Source organism: Zonotrichia leucophrys, chromosome Z (genome assembly GCF_028769735.1).
Source record: "Zonotrichia leucophrys gambelii isolate GWCS_2022_RI chromosome Z, RI_Zleu_2.0, whole genome shotgun sequence".
Taxonomy (NCBI): Eukaryota; Metazoa; Chordata; class Aves; order Passeriformes; family Passerellidae; genus Zonotrichia; species Zonotrichia leucophrys.
This window is the reverse complement of record NC_088200.1, coordinates 45,891,640-45,908,006: the sequence shown is the minus strand read 5'-3', so window position 1 is coordinate 45,908,006 and position 16,367 is coordinate 45,891,640. Positions and strand designations below refer to the sequence as shown.

The window sequence follows — 16,367 nt, the reverse complement described above, 5'->3', positions numbered from 1 at the left end:
CATTAATGTTATTATCAAAAGAGGCACAATGGGAAACCATGCAGCTGTAGGAGAACAAAATGTGAAACTGCAGCAGCCCAAGCTTTAATCAGCCTTAACTTCTGTGGAACCACACCCTAAGTCACAAAACAGAAATCCCTTTTTTTCTGGAGTGTTATCATTTATGGTTTTTAATAAGATTTTAACACATAGATGTACAAAACAGAAAAAAAAAACACAAAAAAACAAACTAACCCACAGCTGTGTCTCATGCTCTGGAAGGATTGGACTTAAACCAGCCAGGTCTGCTTTAGCTGGTCCACAGCATGGAAAATCAAGATTCCCATTGTTAACACTCAAAACCCAGCAATTACTATTGCTTAGTGGTATATTGCATTGCTATTGAGCTTGATAAGACTAACTTCCACCTAGCAAGAAAGATCCACACAAACCTGTAATAAAAATAAATGTAAATACTAGACTCTCCTTGCTCTGTGTTCCCTGCCAGTCACATATCAAAGAGTTGAAAGAACAGTTGGAGAGCTCTTATGCATAAAAGAACAATCTTTTCTGCAGTCACAAGCCTCAGCTGTTTTTTCATATAAATTCTATTTCAGAACTGGTAGAATTACAGGTTGATAAATAAAATCAGAAAAACAACTAGTGAAAAAGAGATGGGGAAGAAAAAGTACTTTCTTGTAGAAATTCAATATTAAAGAAATGCAGATTCAAAAAGAGTAGTTGGTAAAATAAGAGGAGCTGAAAAAAAAAGGCCAAACATACTCTCGGTCAATACCTCACCACAGGTGAGTGAATATTTTACAGGTTACTGAATTTCTGAAGGCTGTGTGAAGTCATCAATGACTGCATAGTTTGGCCCTTTTGTATAGTGTAATCTGTAGAGATTTGCCTCGTTTTTCCTGTGGTAAGGAGCATAATTTTTCATTGAACTAGGACATATGTTTAGAAAAGGCCTCTAGGACTGATCCAAGGACTTCAAGGGAAGCAGAACCACGGTGCCCCTAAGGTATTGTTCCAGTGGCTTCCCACCCTCAGGGTTAAGCATTCCTGCTTTCAGACTGAATGTGTTTAGCTTTAACTTGACAGCACTTAGGAAGAATTTTTATCCCAACAGGTTTCAAATATTTCCCAAAATTTTAAAATCCCTTTACACAGAAAATTATCTTCCTCTTTAAATGCTGCTTTATGGTCAGACAGAAGCCTTTCATGGAATCATAGAGTCACATAAAAATAGAATACCCTGAGTTGGAAAGGACCCACAAGAATCATCAAGCATGCAACAACTTTACCTAGCACTTGAGCTAAATACTCAGGAAACAGCCAGAGCTGCCAGGAGTAAGGGAGAGGAGGATTTAGGAAAGTAGAATGTGCTTAAGAAGTCAGGAAGTTTCAGAGTGCCAATAGAACACTCATAAGCCTCCAGAAAGCACTTTGGACAGAGAAACGAACAGTTAGGGTCAGAATCTTAATAATGGCTTTATTCAAAACATAATGCAACTCTGAGCTACAGCAACATGTGACAATTTCAACTCTTTGATGTTTCTGGTACCTATCCAGAACCCTGAAGTGAAGATCTTTTACTGAAAAAGTTCTCTTACAAGACGTCAGCCTAGGGTGGCATCTTTGGCACACAAACCTCCCATCTGATAGCCTGGTTCTGGACAGCACAGTGACACAATTTATGAAGGTGCAATATGCAATAATATTTATACAGTAATTGTACCTTTTGTATGTGTCTTTGATGGGAATATAGGAAAAGGCCAGATATCAGACTTTGTTATCCAGCAATGACTTTTACATGTGACTTCACATCAGGCAATTTGCCTGTTCCACCTCTGTTTTTATGGAGCCCTTTTCATCCATAATAAAGTTTATTACTAAGAGATCTTTCTATTACCGTCTCAGGAGGAGGAGATCTCTCAATCAATAAGCAAGAGTTAGGTAGGAAAAAAAAAAAAAATAGAGAGAAACAAAAATCAATGTCTTTTCCCTGGATTTTATTTTCTTCACTTGTATGACCAGAAAGAGTCAGTGCCAGGGAATTAAGTTTATTTTAGGAGTTCTCCAAATATGAAAACAGCAACTGGTTTATAAGAAGTTTGTTTACCAAACAAAATCAAGCTGTCAGCGTCAGTTTTCTCAAAGATGTAACTGGGATGGGTCTTTGTAAGGGGCCAGGCATCTAGCAAAGCCCTTTGGTGTGTAACTGGCAGTGTAGGTTGTTTTAGCATCTGGGAGACTGTGATGCTTTGGGCCTGACCAGACAGGCTTGTAGGTTTACATAACTGTGAGAGAATGAGGTCCATGATGGGTCCAAAATGTAGCCAAGAAATCTATTGGTTTTGCTGGGAAAGTCTGGAGCATCAGTGATGGGTTTTAGTCCATTTCATAGCCAAGGCTTATAGTCTTCCTTCACTGTAGAAGAGCTGCTAAATGGCTCAGTAATTTTATTAAGCTGGGCCAAAGATCTACACATTTTGGCTTGCTTTTCATTTAGGTGTTTCCAATGTGTCCAAGTATTGGTGTGAATGTCCATTTTCTCCAGAGGAGGAAGATAAATATCAAGTTTTCTGGTGAATACAGGAGGCTGTAGTCAAGCTTTGTGTTTTTCCTGAAATTCAGTTGTAGTGGAGAAAGGAAGACAGGGGCTGGTTTTGTCTGGTATGGTTTTGGAAGCTTAGTTGGCTGACCAGCCCACCCCTGGTAGGAAAATTTGTGTGTAGTGAGACCATCAAATGAAACATAATTGACCTTGTATATCTGAATTTTATGGACATAATGTTTCACCAGAGGAGATGGCGCATCACAGAATCACTAATTTGGAAGAGACCTTGAAGATCATCGAGTCCAATCCATGCCCTAACACCTCAACTAAACCATGGCCCCAAGTGCCACATCCAACCTTTTTTTAAACACATCCAGGAATGGTGATTCCACCACCTCCCCTGGCAGACCATTCCAGTACTTTATCACTCTTTCCATTAAAAAAAAATTCCTAATATCCAACCTATATTTCACTTGGCACAGCTTTAGACTGTGACCTCTTGTTCTGTCAGTTGCTGCCTGGAGAAAGAGACTGACATCCACCTGACTGCAACCACCTTTCAGGAGATTGTAGAGAGTGATAAGGTCACCTGTGAGTCTCCTTTTCTCCAGGCTGAGCCACCCCAGCTCCCTCAGCCGTTCCTCACAGAGTTTGTGTTCCCAGCCCCTCTCCAGCCTCGTTGCCTCCTCTGGATGCGCTCAAGTGTCTCAAGGTCCTTCCCAAACTGAGGGATCAGAGCTGGACACAGCACTCAAGGTGTGGCCTCACCAGTGCAGTACAGGGCAAGGGTGACCTCCCTGCTCCTGCTGGCCACACTGTTCCTGACACAGGCCAGGAGCCATTGGCCTTCTTGGCCCCCAGGCCACACTGCTGGCTCATGTCCAGCCAGCTGTCACCAGCACCCCCAGGTCCTTTCTGGGCACTGTCCAGCCACACCATCCCCAGCCTGTAATGCTGCAGGGGGTTATTGTGCCCAAAATGCAGGACTCAGCACTTGGACTTGTTAATCTTCATTTTATTGGACTCTGCCCATCCATAATTCATCCTGTAATTGGTTATGTACTCAAAGGGAGCCTTGCTTTTCTGGTCTGGATTCAGAGGTTTACAGCTTTGAGTGGCAACAAGTCCCCTGTAGAAACTGTCATTCTGGACAATGGTTCTGTGGTAAAATTTCTCTTTTGATGGAGCAAACCTATTGTTTGGTCTGGTCTGCTCTGTCTTGGTTCATTCTGTAACACACAGTCATCTGAAATGAAAAAGGAATCATATTGAAATGCTGAGCTGAAATCCTTTGACAAGTCCAGCCATATATCAATATTATGATCATTACATTTTCTATTTCAATAAATATTTGTTTGTGGTGTAATGTTTCACTACTCTTATTCAAAGAGCAGCTGTAGAATACATTATACACTACTGTGTTACGCCCCGGAAACACTGTGCATCTACACAGAAAGTTCAATCAAACAGACCTGTACCCACTCATGCCTACAGAGACCATGAAATACCATGAGGGAAGATTCAATTGTATTCTGTGTCTCACAGAGACATTTTCTGCAGGTAGCTGAGTGGGTGCCATCCTCATGCTCAGTAACCAGGAACTATGGAGGTGTGGCATGTAGCTACTTCAAACACCTTCCTGCTGCTGTGTTGTGGCTGGCTCTGGGCACAGAGCATGCCTGTGTCTGCAGGAGGTTTGGATGTCTCTCACAGCATCTCTAGGACAAGGAGAACCACACATCCACTCTGAAGGCTGAGCTGCAGTGCCACCCCTCCTCTTTTTACCTTCTCACTTGGCCTGGTGGCTGACCTGATTCTTCAGCTGCACAGCTGGAATGCTGCCTATGGTTTGCCAGGTTCAGAGGCTTGCAGCTCATCTTGGTGTGAGCAAGCTCTGCTCTGTGGCATCTCCTTGGCCCTTGGCTTTTCTCTCCCTGATGCCCCTGCTCTCAGAACAAACAGAAACTGAGAAAGAACTTGCAACTTTGACCCAATTCTTCCTTATTAGAAAAACTGTGCTGAAATTTGCAGAATAAGTCTGCACTAATGTGAAACACTGAATTATATTGCAGGAATAGCCCGTATTCCAGAAATCTTGAATCCAAATTTATGACTAAGAAAACATTTTAGGTGGTATTTTAGGGACATTCATATGTTCCTTTCTTGACAGGATATCAGGGAAATAAATGAGGCCCTGTAATCTGAAAAGATTTGTGCTGTCACACTAGGAATCTATTGCAAAACTGCCTAACTCTTTGACCAGCGCTGAAGAAGACCATAGTTTTTTCCCCTTACTAGTAATTTTGTGCAACTTTCCCTAGAGACCATTATGGTTACTGGTAGGAAGCTGAAATGAAATAGTCTTGGATCTAACCCAAGAGGTGGTTTTTGTTTTCTTTTTATAATTTTCCTTCCTTTCAAACCACACTAAGAATCGTGAGGCAAATAGGCTTCCAACTGACTCTGCACAGGAAGGAAGTCTAGATGTCAAAGCACTATAGACTAAATGATACAATTAGGGTATTTGTATCAGGATATTTGAATTCTTCAATCCAATCAGAATTTGGCGCTCCTGTTTCCCTTGGGAAGTAGGAGATGTCCAGGCACCACCACAATGGTGAGATGCTGACCGTGTGCCCATGCCTAGGGTACATCATTTTCCTGGAGAAACAGTCCAACGGGGTGAACCAGAACATACACAGATGTGTTTTTACAGGAAATGCATTAATAAAGTGTTAAAAAGTGAGAAGCTAATGAGATTCAGACCACCTCTAAGAGGAGGTTTGTTCAGAGATCTCACATTTCAGCTGCCAACCAGGAGCTACCAAAAAACTTTTCAGGTTCTCCCACCATCTTTGTTGGAGAAGACTCTGTGCATTTTGGATGTAACCACAGCTCGTGCAAAATATTCAAAGTATGATAAGCAAGTCCATCTGTCTTCAATTTTTTAAATTTATAAGCTCTACACGTTTAGAGACCTCATATGCGTTATGAATTTATTTTACTTAGTGTAAGCCAGCAGTGCTACTATTCCTTCAAAATATGTTACAGTTTTATTTCAACTCTAATTCTTAACCGTAGATATTAATAGTTTCCCATGTAGACAATCTTGAAAACATTAGGGGGTACAGGAGGGAATTCAGGATATGAACCATATGTTGTTGGAGGGTTAGGCACATCTTCTTATAACCAAGCAAGACTTAATTAAAATTAGATTACATATCTGAAGATAGGCAGAAACAGCTACATGTGTAGCCTGGAGGAGATGAGAATTTTGAAACTTTAAGTTGCAAAGTCATCTGACATGAACTGTGACAAGCAATAGCAACAACTTAACCCTACAGTGTCATTTTGTATATGATGTGTTCAGTGGGAAAGAACATGACAATACAGTAGGAAAGGTAATACCAGAGCAGCACTATTTTAGATGCTGTTCCAATATTTTAGTTATGATAATTAATTGAATACAATGTTGTAAACACTTGGCTGAGGTGGAGATAACTTTCTTCACAGTGGCTGGTGTAGTGCTGTGTATTGGATTTGTGCTGAACACAAGAGTTGATAATACAGAGATATTTATGTTATTGCTGAGCAGGGCTTACACACAGCCCTGCTTTTTTGTACTCCATGCTGGTGAGGAAGTTGGGGGTGCTTGGGAGGTCGGGAGGAGACAGCCAGGGAGGTGACCCAAACTGACCAAAGGGACATTGCAGACCACATGGCATCATGTTCAGTACATAAAGTGGGGGAAGGGGATTGTGGGCAGGCATTTGGAGTGATGGTGTTTGTCTTCCCAAATCACTGTCACCTGTGATGGAGCTCTGCTCTCCTCTTGATGGCTGAACACCTGCCTGCCCATGGGAGGCAGTGAATTAATTCCTTGGTTTGCTTTGGTTTTGTGCACTGTTTTTGCTTTCCCTATTAAACTGTCTTTATCTCAACCCAATGTTTTCCAGCTTTTACCCTTCTGATTCTCTCCCTGATCCTGCTGGTAGGGAAGTTAGCGAGTGGTTGCCTGGGGCTTGGCTGCAGCCTGGGGTTAAGCCATGACAGTAGGGACCACTAAAACCTAGCAATTCTTAGAGAGTGGTGCAATGAAAACTTGCAATTTCTGTTGAAACTGGGCCTTTAAGAGAATTTATTTAGTATGCAACTCGATCTTTGAGGGGGCTTGGACAAAAATTTCCATTTGCAGCGTTCGGAAAAATACTGTAAATTGTAACCAAATGTGGCTGTGATACCTTTTATTAGAGCTCTGGAGTTACACTTAAGGTGCTGACCTAAACACTGAAAAAAGACCAAAATATACATATGTTTCAGATATGGAGAGGTTAAGGATATCTAAACACAGAAGGACACATCCCCACCTTGCATATAGCAGCTTTTTTTATTGGTTTCACCAAAGTTATTCCAATGAATACCATCTGGTGACATTGCCTATGCAAAACAAAGTGTTCAAAAGTGTGTAGATATGGATATTCTGCACCTGTGGGTCATAGTCTTCACAATTCAAGTAATTCTAAATGGATATTTCCTGTGCGTTTGATGTACAAACTGCAGTTTATGCTGTTGCAAACATGCAGCTGCAAACATGCAGCAGTTAGAATAAAGTACAACTTTCAATCATTTCAGCCAGGTAATTTTAATGATGCATTCACATGCCTTTTATTCCCCAAGTTCTTTCATCATTTTCACTTCCAAGAAAATATTGTCTGTGTACATTGGGACAAATCTGCAGTAATAAGCACCAGTCATAAGCTATTATATTTGCACAGTATAATAAAACGAAATACAAAACCACACAAAACTATTTATCTGCCTATCCATGTTAGCTAGCAGAAAGGTGATCAGAGGAGAGGTAAAATCCTCTGACTTTCTATTTATGACTTCCTACCAAAACTATGAGGGTTGCTCTAACTGTGTAACTGAAAGTTTTCTCCCAGTGCACAGGGAAGACAATTAGTGCTGCTAAAGAGGAGGGGAAAAGCTCCCAGAGAAACAAGCCACCAAGTTAGTGCAACTGAGAAACAAGGACATAGTTAGATGCACAGCTTACCTGTTTTACCAGCAGTAGAGCTCGAGCATTGTGTCTGTACTTCTTGTATGCATCTCTTGTACATTCACGGAATAAATCCACAGCAAACACAAAAAGGGTCTCATGCTTCATGAGCTCCTCAGACCTAGAAAATTCTGTATATTTTACACATGCCTTATCCACTGAATGTGTGGATCAGCTATGCAGTACCAGGAATATGTTCAGTACATCCTAAATATAAAGATCCTGTTGTGGGATCAACATACAGGAATTCCCATGGCCCTGTTTCTACCGAGGATTCCTGTAGGCCTGTTAGGTAGGGAAAGGAGGTGAATACAGAGAGATCTCAATGCTACCATTAATGCAGTGCTGTATTACCAACTACCTACTTCTGTCTGCATGATTACTGTACAGCATGCTAGCATACATATAGAGAAGGAATAAAAACTGCACAGTGTTTTGATCTGTCTTCTTCAAAGTGGAGTTATCTGTGAAGTCCTGAACAAAGCTGAAGGAGCAGCTTACCTTTGTAAGTGGTTCTTATATCCATCTTGGTCCTGGGGGTATGTCTCCTCATCCTCCAGGAGAGACATGATGATACTTGAGACATAGTGTAGGAGGGGGTAAGTGGAGGTCAAATCTGTATTCTCATGTCTCTTGACATGCTTTTCAGATGGTTTAGATTTCTGTGGCAACTCTTCATGTGCTATGTAATCTCTCCTGTGAAGAATAATTTCATTATTTCTTTTTTGTTCCAGAAAAAAATGTGCTCCTTTTTCTGGACACACAAAGAATTGAATACTTCCCCTCACCTCCCCCAGCTAAGAAAGTTTGGATATGATGCAAGCACTTAGTGAAATACACAAGCCTTTTACATTTTAAAACATGGATGCTGCAAAAGGAACAGAGGCAGCTCTTGATAACCCCAGCCAGGCCAGGTTTCCCTTTCTTTCCACCCATCTCTGTTTTACAGTGGAATTACACCAGAATACATAACTCCTTTTAAAGGGCAATAATTATAGCAGGCTATCTACTGTGCATAGGAAACAAAGGAGAGAGGCAACAAGAGCCTTCCCAGACCAGGCTGGAGAGGTAACATCAGAACAGTTTTACAGCAAAACACCAGTTGGGCAAGGAAACATCAGCATGGCCAGTCAGCTTTTTCTCAGCTTTTGCTTTAAAAGAGCTACTTAAGATGCTGGGGTAGTGTTACTTAACTCTCGGGCAACCTTGCAGAACCACAACAAGACTGAGAAGAAAACTTGACCTTCCAACATTCATCATCCTGAACCTATTTCACTGCCCAAATCCTTTGGTACAGGGCAGAGAGTCTGCTGCCTGGCACAAGGAAATTCACTTTCTTACCTCAGAAGTACTTTCTCCACTGTGTGCATATCTGTTTAGACCATTGGCCGTCAGCCAGGAGAAGCAGTCAGTATAGGAGCTTTCAAAGTATTAATATTGCACTTTGCTTCTGGAGTGATGCTGAGTGGGCAGGAGCCTGAGCCTCTGAATACACTGTATTAGTGATACATTTTAGCAAAATATACAAGGCGCTCAAAAGTTCGTGTAAAGCACAAGAGAGAATTCACTTTGCAAAGTATTAGGTATAGTGGTAAGAACAGAAATTCAGAAGTAAAAAATAACCAAGAATATCAAGGGGTCCTTATGTAGATGCCACACATTTTCCAGCCACTCGGCATGCTGTTTTCAGCAATCTGAAGCAAATTTATTTTTTAAGAAGGCTCAGGAAGAGACAAGCTGGAACACAACAGACATTCACCATCCTCAGCAGCAGGGAGAGCCCAGTAATGGAGAGGGTCTTTCCAAGCCAGTCACTGCCCAGTTCCATATTTAAAACAGTCAATATGTACCAGAGCCAAGAAATGGATCACAGGTAGGCAGTACTTTACCACAGTGATGAAGTGTTTTCTGGAAGTATGAGAAGGGGATGGAGTCAGCAGAGTTCTACATCAGAATGGGTTCTGCGAGAGCTGAAAGAAGTCATCACTAAGCCACTTCTCCATCATTTACAGGCCACCCTGGCTAACCAAGGAGGTCACAAAAGACTGGAGGTTAGCAAATTATTACCCCCAACTATAAGAAAGGCTGGAAGGAGGATATGGGGAGCTACAGGCCTGTTAGCCTGACCTCGGTGTCAGAGGAGCCACAAAGTAGATAATCTGGAATGTCATTCTAAGGCAAGTGCAAGACAACCAGAGATAAAGCCTGGATTTGTGAAACACAGGCCCCATGTCCTGCTTGGCCAAAGTGATTGTTTTCTATGACAAGATGACGTGGTTCGTTGATGAAGGAAAGGCTGTGGATGTGTCTACCCGGGCTTTTGTAATGCCTTTGATGCCATCTCCCAAAGCATTCTCCTGAGAAACTGGATGTTCCTGGCTTGGACAGGTGCTCTCTTTACTGGGTAAAGAACTGCTTGGATGGCTGGGTCCCAAGAGTGTTGGTGAATGAAGTTAGATCCAGCTGGAGCCCAGCCACCAGTGGTGCTCGCCAGGGCTCAGTATTGGGGTCAGCCCTGCTTGGTATCTTTATAAATGATGTGAACAAAGGAATTGCGTGCAACTTTACTCAGTTTGCAGGTGACACCAAGCTGGGCAGGAGTGTTGATCTGTCAGAAGGTCAGAAGGCTCTGCAGAGGGATCTGGACAGGCAGGACCTATAGGCTAAGGCCAATGGCATGAGGTTCAACAAGGCCAAATGCCAAGTCCTGCCCTTCATCCGTGTGAGAGACTGAAAACCTGAAAGACTTAACCTGAAAGAGCTAATGTCTCAAACACTTGACAGAAGAGAAAAGGAATGTTACCATGCCAACAGATAAGATGTGGTTAGAAAAGAGGGTCTTGCAGAAGCAGCATAGTGCATCTCTGGGACCAGCTTTCTTATCTTGGGTAACTATTTTTAAGAACAGATTTGAAACCATGAGACCATTTAACCCCTTCTGAAAAGTTTGGGAATAACAAAATGCACCTGCAAGGACCAGTCTATAAATGGCGTGACAGGGAGAAGTGAGGGTATGCATCCATCATCCATGCACCTGCCATCCAGAGGAAAGAGACTAGAGGCAGTACTGGCGCCCTGGGTGGTAACACAGATCTGTTTTCTTTACTTCTACTTTCCTAACTCTCCTTCTTCCTTTCTTCCTCTGCTTAAAAACTTTGAATCACTGCTGCTGCAGGCAGTTCAAAAATCACCATTGTTCAGAAAGGTTTCATCTGTGACTGTCCAGAAAAGTTTAAATCATTGCTGCCACAGACCTCTCAATTTGCCATAAGATTTAGATCGTTCCTACCATAAGTAAAACTTTTTAATTAATCACACAGCATTGTTTTGATGTAATTCAGCCCATGAGTGCTTGAGAACATGGGCTCCCTCAGAGCAGGAGGTGCAGGACTGTCCTCTGGGGACCTGACATGTTACAACAGCCCAGGCAGTGCTGCAGGCTGGGGCGAGTGCCTGGAAAGGTGCCCAAGGCAAAGAACTCAAGGATGCAGGTCAACATTGGCTGAACACGAGCCAGCTGTGCCCAGGTGGCCAAGAAGGCCAGTGGCATCCTGGCCTGTACCAGCAATAGTGTAGTCAGCAGGGCCAGGGCAGGGATCATGGCCCATGCTCGTCACTGGTGAGGCCGCTCTGTGCTCACTTTTGGGCTACACTCACTACTCACTGCAGGAGTAGTAAGTAGTGAGTGTACTCACTACACTATGTTGGAATCCCTAAAGTTAGAGGGCTTTTAGGAAATAGTTAAAAAAGTACAGGCCTCAGACTGAAGTTTTGTTAGCATTGCAGATACAGTGGAAAAGTTTCCCAAGCAGTAGAGCATACCTGACAAATAGCAATAGGCCTCTGTAGAATTGGCTTAAGGATGGCGACAAGGTTATTTAATGTATATCTTTGGAAGGTTAGCATGAATAGAGCTCTGTTCTTTGTCTCTTATGAACCAGTCTTTGTTTTAACTACCATTACCTGTGTTTTATAAGATTGGATAGAATGCTTGTCAATATGTGTTGTTCTATGTATGATTGGCTGAAATCTAGACTGATATGGTTTTATGTCATTCCATATCACCCCACCTTCTCTGGCATTCCCTGTGGATCAGCGAGCTGTTAACATCCTGTCTCCATTGTCTAACAATGTTCTGAGACTGATGTGCTGGAAATAAAAGCAAAAAGCTCTTCACTGGTCTGGTTTGTCCAGTGTTGTCCATATCTGGATGTAGCTGCCGTGGCAAGTGCGTTCCTTTCTTAAGACGTGGGTTCCTGACACAATTGGACATATACTTCCCCTATATACCTGAATCCCACACACTACACTCACTGCAGGAAAGACACTGTATTGCTGGAATGCGTCCAGAGAAGGACAATGGAGCTGGTGAAAAGTCTGAAGCACAAGTCCTAGGAGGAGTGGCTCAGGCAGCTGGGGTTGTTTATACTGGAGAAGGGGAGGCTCAGGGGTGACCCTATCACTCTCTGTAACTACCTGCAAGAAGGGTGTGGCCAGCTGGGAGTGAGTCTTTTCTCCTTGAGAGCATGACAAGAAATGGTCCCAAGTTGCACCAGTGGAGATTTAGAATGGATATTAAGAAGAATTTCTCTACAGAAAGGGTTGTAAAAGACTGGAACATGCTGCCCATGGGACATGGTTGAATTCCCCACTCCTGGAGGTATTTAAAAGCCATGTAGGTGTGGCTCTTAGGAATAGCGTTTACTGGTAGACCTGGCTAAGTTAATGGCGGGGCTTGATGTTTCTGGGGTTTTTCCAGACTAAAGGATTCTCTGAGGACAAATGGGTGGTGTTAGCTGGTAAGACTTCAATAGCCATTGTCTTCTCTTAGGTCTCTACTTTGACTCAGCAAAGACAACAGTGGTATTACTCAAGATGGTGCCTCAGATGACATAGAAAGTAAGCATCCACATCAGGCAACAGCCACCATTTGAAGAGAGGGAAGCTCTCAGATCCATTTTAAAGGATCAGATTCCTACTTATGAATTCATGAGTTCCTTCTGTGGACAAATACTTCAAACATCATTCTCCAAGGAGCAGGGAAAAGCCCCAGAACTGAATTCCATCAGGGTAATGGGCAGAGTGTAAGTATGAGGATTTCTAAGCATCAAGACTGGGAAGTAACAAAGCTGAGAAAAATAAACAGCCCAGCAATCCAACAGTGACAAGCAGAGTTCCTCAGCGCTCTGTATGGGAAATGGTGTTATTTAATATCATTATTAATGGCATAGTCAAAGGGATCAAGTGCACTCTTAGCAAATTTGCAAGTGACACCAAGATGAGTGATGTGGCTGACAAATGAAGGACAGGATGCCATTCAGAGGGACCTGGACAAGCTCAAGAATTGGGCCAGTGGGAACCTCATAATGTTTACCAAGACCAAGTGCAAGGTGCTGCAGATGGGTCAGGGCAAGCCCCAGCACCAGCACAGGCTGGCGATGAACAGATGCAGAGCAGCCCTGGGGAGAAGGATTTGGGGGTGCTGGGGGATGAGACGCTGGACATGACCCAACCATGGGCACTCCCAGCCCAGAGAGCCAAACGTGTCCTGGGCTGCATCCAGAGCAGTGTGGGCAGCAGGGCCAGGGAGGGGATTCTGCCCCTCTGCTCTGTTGAGAGCCCACCTGCAGGGCTGCACCAGCTCTGGGGTCCCAGCACAGGAAGGACATGAACTGATGGAGCAAGTTTATCCAATAATAAGCAGTAGAAATATTGGGGACTAACGTCAGCCTGCTGCCATCTTCTGGTAAAAAGTTCAGGCCATTAAACAACAGCAAATACAATTGTCCCCACTATCTTGGACTTTTATCCCACAGGAAGACAATGTAATATTACTTGTGGAGTAAGTACTTAGAGAGAAACAAGAAGGTCATTGATCTCACAGGGATTAAGGATCCTTTTCGTAAGTCCCCTTTAAGTGACCCTTTACCATACATGCAGTAACCTGGACTGTCAGATGAACAAGGTGCCTTCAGCATCCTTTCTTAATCCACTTGCGTTACAATTAGGTACATTTTGATATTTATAAAATATTTATATTTTATATAAATATTTCCAAAATTTCTATTTTGAAATAAAATTTAGGAAGATATTAATTTAGGCCTCCTACTTATGCAATAAGTGAAAAAATTACTGCCAGAGCATTAAACTGTAAGTCTGTCCTGGTTTAGGGCAAATTTGTTAAAGAATCTGCAAAGGAGGGCCCCTCCAGAAAGCAAAACCCACACGGCCCCTCCCCCCAACCGGTTCGGGAAAAAATTCCTCGGAGAGAGGTGAAAAGAACCTGTTTATTTGACTGGCCCCGCACCCCTCAGCACACAAAATGAACAATACCCGATGACACTGCTCTGAGAAAGATGGCAAAATCAGAAAGTCTCTTTTGGGGGTGGTTGCTCTGTTCTCAGTCCCTCCGGCGTTGGGCCAGCTGCTGCAGCCGAACCTTCGGTGTTCCCGGGTCCCACTCCGGAGCAGGTTCGAGATGGTCACAGAAACAGGAGAGGAGAAACAGTCCAGGAAGCAATGTGGACTGTTTAGCTAAACTAGCTAATAAGCAGAGGCAGAAAGCAGAGCAGAAGCAAGAGCAGAAAAAGAGAGCAAGCAAAAGCAGCAAGCTGAAGCTGGAAGTGAAAAAACAGCCTTATGTACCGCTTTTCTCTGTGTCCCTGATAAGAGAAACCCAAACAAAACTTCCACTCTTCAGAGCCGGTCTTAAAGGCACAGAACAGATGAATGGGGATATACAAGCATCATAACGTCACCCCAGGACAAAGTCCTTGATAAAGTCACAATTTTCTAACCACTAGCACTTCCCACTAACTGAAAAACAATGATTGCAAGAAATATTAACTGATGACTAATACAGGCTTCCAGATCTAAACTTCTAAGCAGCAGGGAGAGCACTTAGAAATAAGTGATGAGTAAAGTTTACCTGCCTGACCAGTATTAACATACAGATTGTTCCTCCTACTGCAGAAAATCTGCCTAAAAAGATAACCAGCACAGCTGATCAACCCCCAAGAAACCCTTCTTGGCTCACACCAATACTCTTATCATTCTTCAGGATCAACAGCTTTGATTTGCAAGAACTGGCTGTTCATGCTCCCTGACTACACAAACTACATTGAAAAGCAATGTGTGACCACTGACTCTGAGTCTCAGCCCTGGTCTTTACTGGTATGACTAGCTTTAAGACACCCCATGTCCTTGAGATCAATAGAAAAGACTGGGTCAAGGAAGAGGAACAGGTTAGGCAGCACTTAAACAAATGGTACGCTTGGGTCCATGGAGTACCCACAAGAAATACAGCAGTATTGTAATGCATTTTTGAGGCATTTTCTCTGTCGTTAAAAGGTTGTGACAACCAGGAGAGGTTCCTTATGTCTAGGAGAAAGTAAACATCATTCATCACATGTCTTCAAGAAAGGCAAGAAAGATTTCAACCTCAGTCCTTGTAAAGATGGTTGAGTAAATAATCCTGGAAAATCAGTTCCCAATACTGGCTGTCAAGTGAGCTGGAGGAGATAATTTGGAGCGGTCAGCATGAAAGGGAAATCATGCTTAGGCCAAACAGAAAACCTTCTACAAGAAGACTGTCTTGGTACAGTCTTCTGTAGGATGAGGCACAGAGCAGTAGATACTGCATATCTTGAGTTTGATAAGCTTTTTGACACTGTCACCCACAAGAACCTCATCAACAAACTGACAGAAACATGGGCCAGGTAAGTGGACCCTGAGGCAAAATAAATAATGCTCTGAGCTGCTAGACTCAAAGAGTTGTGATCAGTGGCACAAAGTCCAGAGGGCCACCACCAGCTGTGATTCCAATGACTGGGAAATGGGGTAAAGCTATTACATAGATCTTTATAAATTACATGTATAATGGGATACATGACACACCTTCAGGCAGTTTGCAAATGACACAAAACTGGGAGAAGAGGTTGATACACCCAATGCGTGTGTTGCCATCAAGAGGGATCTCAACAGGGTGAATAAATGGGTCAATACAATTCTTCACTAGATTTTAGTCTGAAGGCCTCTTGGAACAATGACTGTTTCTATTTGTCTCATTAACTAAACTCCTTAAAAAAAAAGTGCGTAAATCGACTATTTAAGCAGTTGATAATGTCCGAACACCAGTGAAATGATTGTGTCCCTGGCTCCTGGAGTACTTTATAATAAATATGAGAAACTTTGCTGCAGCTTTCTCTGACTGTATTTCTACATGCAAAGAAGTAAAATGTATACAGCTTCAACAGACAGACTGCCAGAAACATAAAACCTATGTGTGACTATGGATTAGATTCACACTTTGGGATGACTGCCTACACATAAATTAATCAGAAACTAGTCTTTGTGCCACGGAAAAGCACCAACCAAAGTAAGATCTTATTTAGAAGTGATAAAATGCCCACAAGAGACAAAAAGGTTAGCAAACTCTCTGCAGTTGTGCTTTTTTCTAGTTACACACAGAATTCCCCAGGTGTAACCCCATCCACAATCAGCAGACACAGCTGAACAGTTCCACACAGACTGAAGTGTAGGTAGGTATGTATCTCCAGGGAGGATGGTCTGAAAGCATTCCCATACAGAAGAGCTACCTCCAAACAGCGCCCCACTGGAGCTAACCCAGCTGAACTTTAGCACTGCAGGGGGTAAGACAGAGCTCTCCTACAGTGTTTTGCCATCACCAATAGAGTAATTTCTGCCAAAGTTTTTCTAAATGATGCAACACACAAGACTGAAGCAGAACTATCAAGCCATGAA

At 42.8% G+C, this 16,367-nt stretch overlaps 1 protein-coding gene and 1 pseudogene across 1 annotated transcript in view; both read right to left on the bottom strand.

Annotated features, from left to right (window-relative positions):
- LOC135460117 (long-chain fatty acid transport protein 6-like) overlaps positions 1 to 16,367 on the bottom strand; it is a 370,483-nt gene that overhangs the window by 26,796 nt on the left and 327,320 nt on the right. The gene's annotated exons all lie outside the window — the stretch shown is intronic.
- LOC135459651 (stabilizer of axonemal microtubules 1-like) overlaps positions 2,049 to 16,367 on the bottom strand; it is a 20,732-nt pseudogene continuing 6,413 nt past the window's right edge.